Here is a 12,576-nt window from a genome sequence, read left to right on the forward strand (position 1 = left end):
AACCGACCCCCTCAGATGCACCACCGTCACAGAACCTTATATCCCGACAACACTCAACCCCATTAACGAATCCCCAAGATGCTACGGGTTCCTGAGCAGCAAGCCATTCGCGAACAGGTGTCAGACATGCTCAAGGAAGGGGCGATTGAGCCTTCAAGCAGCCATTATAACACGTTTGTGGTGTTAGCCCCCATGAAAGATGGCTCATTACGTTTTTTGTCGACTTCCCACCGTTAAATGCAATCACGATCAGTGCCCCTCCACCTCAAATCAGCATAGAGACCGCAGTGGCCGGACTCGGTCGAGCTAGAGTCTTCAGCACACTCGACCTGAATGCCGGCTACTGGCAAATACCTATACGAGCTGAGGACCGGAAGACAGCATTCACGATTCCCGATGGACGGAAGTTCGTTTCGTGCCATGTATTTTGGTTTAAAATGCGCCCCAGCCACGTTTCAAGGGAAGATGACCTTGGTGTTAGAAGGTTACCTAGGTCAATTCGCAATCGCTTACCTTGATGACGTGATAGTCTTCTTCGATATGTGGGAAGATCATGTCAGACACCTCGCACTAGTATTAGAACGCCTGGCCACACACCACCTAACGGCTGTGCGCCAGAAGTGCCACATTGGGACCCAAGAGATGGAATTTCTGGGACAACTCGTAAGTGCGGCAGGAAATCGGCCCCAGCCCAGCCACTTGCAGAAGATCGCGGAGGCGGAACCCCCACGGACATGCAAACAATTACAGCGTTTCATCGGACTCGTGAACTGGCTTAGAAGCTACATACCCGAATTTTCACAGATAATAGTCCCGCTGACCGACCTGCAATCCCCTCAGTCAAAGTACCGATGGAGCGAACGCGCTCAACGTGCCTGTCACGGGATAAAAGCCGCCTTTACCCGCTGCCACACCCTCACACGAGTAGACCCTGGGCACCGCCTCTAACTGCAGACAGACGCTAGCGCATGCAGCGTGGGCGCGGTGCTTTTTCACATGGGCCAGAACAGCAACAGGGAGGTCGTCGACTGCACTAGCGCGAAGCTCGGGCCGGCCGAACGCCGGTACCATAGTAATGAGCAGGAGTGTCTAGCCGTAGTCTGGGCCATGAAGAAGTACCGGCCCCACCTTGAGGGGAGGAGCTTCACGTTGAGAACCGACAATCGATGCCTTACGTGGCTGCACACGATGCAGGGAAGAAAGGGCAAACTAATCCGGTGAGCCCTGTTCCTCCAGTCTTTCGATTTTGATGTAGAGCATATCCCTGGCACCGAAAACCAACTGCTCGACTTGCTAACAGACACAGATGACTGGGAGGGAATACTACCACTGGGCACGCCAGACGGATGGGCGCAACATGACTGGGCGTGCACACGCATAACGGCCGACGTGTACGGGGACGAGGACCCGTGCAATACCGTCACTGGATGCTGACAGATGCCGCCAGCAGGCGATCACTGGGGACGAGACGTGGCACGTGCAACAGGGGTTAATTATGGTGCGGACGCCAGGAGACCACGGTGACTGGTGGACATACATCACGCTGGAGGCTCGCGAGACGACACTCAGATTCTTCCATGACCACGACCTTGCCGGACACCAGGGGACCGACCAAACGCAACTAGAAATCGGGCGACACTATCACTGGCCCGGCATCACACACGACGTATGGGAATACGTCCGGGAGTGCGAGGTCTGCCAGGCGAGGAAGGCATGGCGATGGGACGGAGAGGAACAGCAGCGACCCAGGGAGCCCACCGCCGCCTTCCAGACGATAACCCTGCACGCGAGGTGCACTGACGACGTGGGACCTCGGAAGGCGATTAACCAAGGCGGCGCCAGGGGACGTCCAGAGCCATTTGCAGCAGAAGGGGGACGTCTGGGAAGGACAGAAACCAGGCCGACAGGAACGCAGGAAAAGGACGAGCGCCCGCCGCGGTGCCGGTTTTGCCCGGAGGCATACCATTGGCATCGCCTGTACCCCACCAGAGCCGCATGGGAAGAAGCGCGCGAAGGCGGCGCATCGCAAAAGGAAAACGCGGGGACGGGGGCGGAGGGACAACTGGGCGCCGCTCCCCGACCCGCCAACCACCGGCAGACCCAGTAACCAGAAGGAATCGTCAACCACCACCCGCACCGAGAACACCGACATCGTGTCTGGCGTCGGGGAACGACGGGAGACGAATATATCCCCGCCAGCTGTTTCCGTGCCGGAGCGACCACAGAAACAAGTGTGTCACCACGACAAGAGGCCTCGACGGAAGTTTTCCCGGGACCGGACCAACCGCCTCGTCGGCCTGCCGCCGGCGAGGTGGGCGACCAGAGCATCGGTACGTCAACTCCAGGGCGAGTCGGCGACATCTCCACGAGTTCCCCATGCCCGGACGGCCCGGAGGCCGGGGGCGGTGGGGAACAGACGACTGCACAGTTGGGGCAGGTCAGCCCTGAGGAGCAGGAGCTGCTGCAGGTGCCCGTCCATGCTAACGGACGGTAGATGTTGGCCCTGGTGGACACTGCCGCTAGCCGATCCTACATCGCAGCCCACCTGGTGGCGGCGGAAGTGGTGACCCCGAGGAAGGAGCTGGTGCAGCTGGCCACCAGAGAACCGTTGCCGCAGCAGGGGCAGCACTCAGGTAACATTGAGCATCGTTGGTCATGTTAGCCACATCAAGGCCTGGGTGGTCCCCGATCTCCGCGAGGAGGTGATCCTGGGATTCCCATGGCTGTACGAGGTCGACGCAACCGTGGAGGTACGAGCTGGGCGGATGTACTTCGGCACCTGGGGGCGCTGGATGGTGTACGGCGTGCACCAGGCTCCCCCCAGTCCCCTCGGTCAGTCATCCGCCTAGAGGACCTTCAGCACAGCGTCCCCGCGGAGCAGGTCGACGCCATCAACAGTGTCCTCGCCTCCCAATCACAGGTATTTGTGGCCGCGGACCGGCTACGACGTACGACTGTGACAGAACACCGGATACCGATGGTACCGCACCACCCTCCCTTCGAGAAGGTAAACGGGTTCGGGCCCCGAGAGCGAGAGGCCATCCAGACACAAATTGACGAAATGCTACGTGATGGAGTGGTAGAGTCCAGCACCTCCCCGGACAACTCGAGGGTGGTGCTGGCCACCAAGGACGGAAGTTTACGCTTTTGTGTGAATTTCAAGGCAGTGAACAAACTGACTATTCCCGCCCCGCCCCCACAAATCAACATCACAGATGCTCTAGCCGGACTGGGGGACATGACCATTTTCACGACTCATGACTTGAAATCAGGCTACTGGCAGGTGCCAGTATGCCCTGCAGACCGCTCGAAAACGGCATTCACAGCACCAGACGGCCGGCGATATCAGTTCTGCGCCATGTCTTTTGGTCTCATGGACACCCCTGCCACATTCCAGGCCCTGATGGTACGTGTTCTGGATGGGTACATTGGTGAATTCGCCAGTGACTATCTGGACGACGTCATCATCTGGTCCAGGACGTGGGAGGAACACCGCACCACCTGGCACTGTTGCTGGAACATATGGCCAGACACAGACTGACCTGTGCCCCAAAGAAATGTCACATTGGGGCAACTGAGATCGAATTCCTGGGGCACATAGTGACGGCGGAGAGGTGCCGCCCCCGACCCGAGCAGTTGGAGCTGATCGAGGGGAAGGGGGCACCGAGGACCAGGAAGCAGCTCCAGAAGCTGCTGGGGCTACTCAACTGGTTGCAGTCCTTTGTCCCCGACTTCGCCACGATCACGGCCCCGATGACAGACCTACTGTCGCTAAAGACCAAGTTCCAGTGGACCCCCACCGCGGACGAGACCTTGCAGCAGGTTAAGTACTGGTTCAGGAACTGTCACACGCTCTCACGTCTGGTTCCCAGCCGCCCCATCTTCATCCAGACAGATGCGAGTCAGGAGGGGATGGGTGCGGTGCTATACCAAGTGGATGACAACAGAGTGAGGCGTGTGATCGAGTACGCCAGCGCAAAGTTTGGACAGGCTGAACAGAGGTATCACGTGAATGAGCAGGAGTGTCTTGCAGTGATTTGGGCCCTGCAGCGCTACCGTCACCACGTCGAGGGGCGCTCATGTTCACTGAGAACCGACCGCCAATGCCTCCGTTGGCTAGACTCCGCTCAGGGCCGGAAGTCTACGTTAACTCGGTGGGCCATGCTGATTTAGGAATTCTTGTTCACGGTTGAACACGTCCCTGGACGAGAGAATCAGCTGGCCGACAAGCTGTCCCAGAATCTGGATCCTGAGAGCAAGTTCCGCGATGACCAGGGCTGGGAGGAGGTGCTCCTCCCTGAGCGAGAACACAGGGTCGAGTACTCGGTGCCATGGCCGTGCGCATTGTATGCGATGTCCAGCTCCACTTCCCCTGCGCCAGACACTCGACCAGAAACTATGACCGAACTGCTTTCGTGGATCCACGCTGCGCAGCTCCGGGAACCAGATACCCAGACTCGACTGACGGAGTGCGGGGGAGGGGTGGTGCCGGGCTGCCGGAGTCTGAACGGGGTGCTCCAGACCAGGGGGGCTCACAGGACGAGCAGGTGGCAGACTCACATGCCGCCCGAGGCTAGGCGCTGGGTCCTGATCTACCTGCATGACCACCCCTTAGCGGGGCATCCAGGCGCGGAGCAGACACTACGTGCGGGCCTGCCAGCGTTGCCAGGAGCGGAAGTTCAGACGACCCGACGGCAAGTAGCAACAGGTCCCACGACGGCCCCGGGATCCCTTCCACACTGTGGCAGTGGATATCATGGGGCCGTATCATCGCACATCCCGCGGCCGGCGCTTCATCGTTGTGGTCACGGACGTCTTCACCCGCTGGGCGGAGGCGTTCGCAGTGCCAAACGTGAAGGCCGGCACCGTAATTGCCCTGCTTGAGCGTGAGTTCTTCCCGCGATACAGATACCCCGCGGTCCTCCTGACGGACAACGGGGTTCAGTTCACGGGGAGACACTGGCGAATGTCCTGCGCGGGTTCGGGGGTGGAGTACCACACGACGCCCACCTACCATCCGCGCGCGAATCCGACCGAAAGGAGGAATCAGGACATTAAGACTCAGTTGCGCATCCGGTTGGACGAGGACCACACCAAGTGGGACCTACACCTGCTGACGCTGCTGTATTGCCTGCGCCGTCGGACAAACGTCACGGGCCACTCCCCCGCCTAACTGGTGCAGGGCCGGAATCTCGCCCTGCCCGGGGAGGCGCGCACACTCGCAGACTCGCACGAAACGACCGCAGACGATCTACGCGAAGACGCCCGACGATGCCAGGAACGTTACCTGGCCCGACACACGCCACAGACGCACCAGCCCCCAGGACAACTGGAACCTGGCCAGCAGGTTTTTGTCAGGTGAGCACTTCCACTCAGGCCCCCGGAGTCAGTTTCCCTAACGTCCTGGCACATCTCCAGGCCCATTTCCCACCAACACAGCATCCTGCCCTCTGCCCCTCTACCACTAGCCTTCTGCTGAGCTTCTAGGAACACCGGCCACGTTCAATGACCGATCATAACCCTGGAGCTTGTGTCCTTCCGAGTCGCAACTCCAGTGCTGTTACGAGCTACTGCAAGCACCAACCCTCGGTGACAATTTCAGGGTTGCTACACATATTTGAATATGAAATTCCCTGACTTTTCCAAGTTTTCCAGTCCATACAGAAAATTTTCCAGACCATCACATATGATTGTAATTATACTTTGTAACATATTTTAGAAAGTTCGTAAACAGTAAATTTTTTCCAAACTATTAGTAGCACGACTATCTTATAATTTGTGAAGAGATGTCCTTTCATAAAGTTCATGTCTTAGTATTAGATTACGTACTCATTTCAATGAGTACGTAGAAAACAAAATTAATTAACTACCAAAAATACACACAAATATCAATTTTGAAAATTCATAGCCCACAAATTATCAAACACACAATTATAAAAAGATTAAATTTAAAAAGAACTTTCACATTTCAAAGTAATGGTAGAGATTTCATCTTCTAAAAGTTGGGCTTCCTTCTTAGCTTCATCAAAAAAATTTTTGTTTCTTTAATTTTAATGCATGAACCATTTCTGCTGATCTTATTTTTTCTTTCCTTAAAATTTTATCATTTTCTTTCTTCTTCCGTTTTTCCAAAGCTTCATGGTATCTTGAACGAGCATTTCAAGCATAGTGGATCATACTCTTTGTTATTTTTATATAACTCATGCCTCCTGCATTTTTTACCCCTTCCCAAACAAGCCTTTGTGCAACAAGCGACTCCTCCGATTGGCTGTTGACAAGGCACTCACGATTGACAGAAAAACCCCTTTCAACTGCCGCATTTCCATGCCACATTACAAACACTTTCTTCAAAAGCACCATAAAATAATCTGACCCAGTAGATTCAAGCACATCTTTCCAGAAGTAGTCAAGCCGCGTACCTCTTGAATAGTTTTTAATTTTTTCAGCGAAAATAGGGGTTAAACAAAGTGATTTAAAATTTCTCTCTAATTTGTCTGCACATATCCCTGTTATCCACTTGTTTCCAACAAAAATTTCTAAACATAACTTAAGTCGCTTTGAAGCGACTTCAATGTCTGCAGAAATTACTTTGGGGTCACAAAACGACAGCCCTCTAGTCAACGAAAAGGTCAGTGGTGACCTGTCAAGCAGTTTGTTGCAAAATGCTTGTAAACATTCCAAGCAATCTCTTTTAAAGAGAAGAATGTCTTTAGGATTATAATCAACAACTTTTCTATTGGCCTCACGTGTTTCATATCCTACATCCACTTTTTTAACATCAATCAAATTTTCACCTATGTTGATGTTAATTTTTACATTTTTGGCTTTCTCCATGACTTCTTTTTTTAACAAACCTGGCCATTACATTTGTGACTATTAATAGCAAATCTCCATACAAAAAAGGAGCCATATGCTGTTCAGCTTGAAAAGCAGTTAAAAATGGTTCAACTTCTGAAGCCAGTACTTTAAAAAAGGCTAATTTAGGTCCGAACAATTTTTCTTCTAAGCAAGTCTTCATTATCTGGCAACAAGCAGAAACTGGTTATTTTTTTTTGCTAGTAGCAACTTTTACATATTCTTATAAATGTTTCACAATCTCTTGGGGGGGCCCTGCTTGCAACTTCAATATTTTGAAGCCAACGAACGGCACAAAACGTGTATGGAAATTTGGTGGACCCAGAAAAAGAAACATAGTCACTTCGACGAGCAGGGACATTTTTAAAAATGTTATATATGGCCCTCAAGAATTCAACAATGTTCCATTCTGTCGACTTAATGGCTACCTTGAATGAATTATGTAGGCTATGCAATCCACAAGTGCCAATATCCAAAACAACAGGATCATCTGGATCAGGGTGTCTAGGGAAATGATCAGAAAAAATTCCTGTACAATTCCTGTACATGTCAAAAATGAAAAGAATACATGTAAATCATACGCGATAAAATTTTACCCCAAAATCATGATAGTACATGCAAAATTGAACAAATGCAATAAATTACTAAATTACTACTGTATGTAATGAGAAAAAGCATTTTAACAAAATGATCATCTAAAGATGCTATAAACATCAAAGACATATGCAGGCCTACCTTCTCACTGGAAATGTTGGAACTTCAAATTCATTATTAAAACATTGGAATTTTTCATTTGTCCTGGTTCGATAGTAATTGTCTTGCAGCTTGTTTGGTCCATAGTCACACTAGTACAAAACTGTGAGAAGTTTAACTGTATAGTGTCATGCAATACACAGCCCTATACTATTTTTTAAGATCTTTCACCTTCTCATCGATGGCAGATACTGCACGCTGTACATCCTCAAGCAACATGAGTTTCTTCGCCTCAAGCTGTTTGATCTCAGTAGCTGCACGTTTTCTTTCTTCCGCTAGCTTGAAAATTTTCTTATTTGCACACTGCTGCTCTGCAAGTGCCTCACTGTACATGGAATAAGCATTCCTCACTGCATGAATCATGGCTTTAGGAATGTCTAGCTTCATCAGTCCACCCGGCTCATTACTAACAAAATCAAAAATACGACGCTGGGCTATGAGTGATGGTTCTTTCAGATTTTTGACTAAAATTTCTTTGTTCACTGAAAATCCTCGTTCGATGTTAGCACTGCCGTGAGACAAAATTAAAAGTAGTTTGACTACTTTAAAGAGGTTCTCATATTCCTTCTTTCCTTCTATAAGCTGCACCCAGAAGGTATCCAAGCGAGTTTCAGACTTAGAGTAGGTTTTCATTTCTTCAATGACATTTCATTGCGAGCAAAGAAACCTGTACTCTCTATCAGCCCTTTCAACAGTGCTAGCTGGCAGAAGATTGGCCGTAAGGAGGTGGTCAAGAGCAGTAGTAAGTTGTTTTACACAACTATCTTTGGAAGAAATATGATAAGGGTTCAAAAAAGTAAGAGCCTTGGTAAGAGAATACTTCAGAGGAGACTTCAGCAACAGGTTACTCACAAAAAATTGCAGGACATTCCGACACTCTATTCTGAAAATTAAAATATCTTTCTCAGAGGCATTCTTACACTTCCTTAGTGCTGCACGGGTACTGTAACCAAGCTCAACATGTTTCACATCCTTGAGATTTACAAAAGTCTTATCTGCATTCTGTTTGAAAACATCAATTTTGTGAAGAGGAGTTTTCTCAATAATCTCGGTTTTCACAATTCTTTTCATAGCAGTCATTACAATAAATGTCAAACTATCGAAAAGAAATGGTGCCATTGGAGAATCAGACTGGAATTCTACCAAAAATGGTTCAACGTCACTTGCCAGTGCCTCAAAGAAAGCTATTTTCGCTTGCAGGAGTTTGTCTTGCAGGGCTTTACATACAACAGAAAAGCTATTACAAGATGGTTCCTTTGCTGTGGTTTTGACTATGTTGACATATTTTTCAACAAGTGGCAATATTTCCATTGCTCTCCTCGCTACTTTGCCATTTTCAATCCAACGAATTGAGCAAACCCTCAAAGGAAACACGTGTGAGTTTGAAGCCTCTGTATAGTCTCCTCGTCGACTTGGAGCCTCTTTAAACAAATTGTAAAGGGCTCTAAGAAACTCAATTATCTCCCAACCAGATTTCTTGATGCCTGTCTTAAAGGAATTGTGCACTGTGTGTAAACCACAAGAACCAATATCTAGTAACTGTGGGGATTCTGGGTCAGATCTGCTGTCTTGCTGTAAAAGCCTAAGTACTTTGAAATTTACGTTAGGACCATCCATTGATAATTGGATAATCTTCATCATGTCAAATCCTTCCAAGCCAGTTTTCATGGCTTGTAAGAGATCTTCAGCTGTAGCGTGATTCAAAAAGATGGATGTTACATACCTACACATAACTTTATTTACATTTGAGTCCCAAATTCTGACAGACAAGTCCATCTGTTGTTTCTGTGCAATTTTGTTCACACTCTCATCAAAACCGAACACGAAATGTTCACACTCTTTCAAAACACTTTTCAACTTATCATAAAAATAAGGAGCAAGTCCATAAACTATGGCATATGAAATTTTATCTTTTTGAAGTTTCATATTGTTTGCAACACGATCGTTGGGAAACATTCGCTTGAACATGTTTACGCTACTAGCAGCGCTGCGTAAGGAGTTATGATTCATCACCGTTTCAAGACACCACAAAGCTTCGGCACGAGTCACATCGTCTTTAAGAAGAAAATTATCCAAACAGCGGGTTGTAGAAGCAGATTTCGGGATTAACGAATCTTCAGCAGGTAGATTCATACTCGCACCAGGAATAACAGCAGCTGACGAAGGTTGAATTACAGATGAAGATGGTAAAGGTGAAGGTTCAGATGCTTTAGATGTTTCAGGGGCAGATGTAGTAGCCCAAATTTGAATTGGCGCTGTCTTATCTACACTACTCACATTTTTCTTATGCTTGTTTCCACTGGCATGGCTTGTAAGAGCTGTTCTTCCCATGGAAGTAATGGAAAAAGTAGTCCCACAGACTGCACACCTAGCAGAGTGACGATCATCCTTGATGTCTTCAACCCAAGGGAATTCTACTTTCCAATCCGTTTGAAACGAAATTTTCCCTCTCACCCGACGAACCATTTCAAGTCCCTAAAAATTATAAAATTACTATTAGGTAACTTCAATTTTTCATTACCATATTTACTCGTGTGAATGCTTCATACTATGTCTCTAACAAATATGTAGTGTAATCTTTATTCTTTTTGGCCAAAATGTTAATATCTGTAGCAGGTATTGTCAGGTATACAGTAAACCCTATATATCTCAGACCTCGATGTCCCAGACATCGGGTGACGGACAAAAAAATGTTTCAACAAACCACATAATATTGCAAGATAGTAAATTTTATATAATTTCTGGAAGCTACAAGGCACGAAAATTGCAAAGTTGTGTTTACAATTTGTACAAAAGAAATACAGTATGTTTACCCAGGAACGGGACAAGCGCACGCACGTGATAGCTATTTTCTCCCGCCTATTATCACTATTTCAATTTATTACGTTTATCAATGAGGCTATCAATAAAAGAATTATGTTCACAAAATTACTGACTAGTGAAATGTATGTGCGCACGCAGTTTGATGGAGTACTGTGCCTTCCAGAGTAAACAAAAGAACATTAAAAATTTTCTCTCTAAAATATTTTAAGTTTAGAATGGGGCGTTTACACGGGTAAATAAGGTAACTTATTTGTTGGAAAAGTATTTAATTTTGCTTAGGCATAGGGATACGACCTTTGCAAGGAAACTGAACGCCAAACAACGCAAAGAAATGTGTTTTGTCAATGCATACATTATTATATAGAGACCTGAAAAAAGAGTGGTTATTTTTTCTTAAAAGCGGTGTTATTTTTCGCAAAATTTGCAACAAAAAGCGAGGTTATTTTACTTTTATTTGCAATTTTATTTGACTGCATATAATTAAAAAAAAACTGAACCGAAACCAAATGTTTAAATAAGATTTTACAGAGATTCTGTTTTGTAATTGGTTTACCTTTTAAATTTAAAACTTAAGAGTATAAAAATTCAAACAGAATATGTTTGAATTTACTTATCAAAAGACAGCAACCTTCCCGGACATTTTAAAGGAGGTTATGAAAATCAGCAGCAGTTAAAATAGGCATACGTAACGCTGTTTCGATGCACAACGTGTAGTTTTTCAGCTAAGCTTGGTACGTGACGATATCGGGTGGTTTTGGTGTTGTATTCTGAGATGGGAAAGACGTGAAAATGCACAAATTCATGCAAAATTCGTAGAAATTCGTGAAAAAGTCTGAAAAAATTATGAAATCGCTTTTAACTTCAAAACATTACAACTCGCGTTATTTTTCGAGTTTATCGCGATCGCGATTTTTTCAGGTCTCTAATTATTAGCAACAAATTCCGCCACCTCTGAATGCAAATATTCCACTTTGGAAAATTAAAGCAGTACTTACGTTTTACTGTAAATACTTAATAATCCACATACACGCATTGCAACGAAACACAAACACTGGATAGCGGAAAACGGCGGCAGAATGCTGTTAGACGGCGCCAGACGTCTGAACGAGAGATTGTGAACTGGTGTGTGTGCGTGCGCTCGCGTGGGTGAGTCACACAAGCAGTGTTGCCAAGTCTATCGCGCTGTCTCCGGGCGCCGCATGGACCTGTGAAGACTCGCGTCCCACTTAAAACTTATTGATAGTTTTTAACGGTATTTGTTGGTCAGCGATGATGATCCAGAAATGAAATGCAGCATAACACGTTTTAATAAAACTTTGTTTTTATCCCCGGATTTATGAAAAATTCCTGTTACAATTCCCGGATTTTTCCTGGCAGTTATAATTTCCGTACAATTCCCGGCTTTCCCGGTTTTCCCGGTCACTAGACACCTTGTGGATCTTGATGAAGTTCTTTCTTCAAATCACGAAAGAACTTGAGATTTATGTTAGGGCCATCCATTGCTATCTGTATCATATGCTTCAAATTAAAGGATACAAGCTCCTTTCTAAATGCTGCCAATAAATCTGAAGATGTAGTATGGCCTAAAAATGTGGACCCCGTATACCTACTAACAACCTCATTTTTTCTTTGTTCCAGTACCGAAAGACAAAATCCATTTGCTGGGTTTGGCTTACTTTATTAAGACTCTCGTCAAAGGATACAGCAAAACTATCACTGTCTGGAACATCATTTCTAGCTTGAAATTGAAAGTAGGGACCTAATCCACAGACAATCGTGTATGCCATTTTAGCCCTTCCAAGCACAAGTCCTTTTGCAATCTCACTATCTGGAAACAGCTACAAAAATTTCAGTTGTTTTCCCTGCAGCATACATTGATGCATGAACAGAAACAGTTTGTAGACACCACAATATTTCTGCTTTTGTTATATTTTATTTTATTAAGAAAGTTTCCAATCCACGTTTCTGAGACTTTAGTATAGGCTGTGATTGTTCTGATGTAATAACTGGTTCATTCACTGCTGACTCTTCTACCACTACTTTTGTTGTTTCAGGTACAGTTACTTTTGAAGGTCCTGCTCTGATTTCATTACTCTGCGAAGTATGCTGTTTCTTTGTCGTGAACACACTAATATTATATGATGT

The sequence above is a fragment of the Bacillus rossius genome, chromosome 1, assembly GCF_032445375.1.
Source record: "Bacillus rossius redtenbacheri isolate Brsri chromosome 1, Brsri_v3, whole genome shotgun sequence".
NCBI classification, from domain to species: Eukaryota; Metazoa; Arthropoda; class Insecta; order Phasmatodea; family Bacillidae; genus Bacillus; species Bacillus rossius.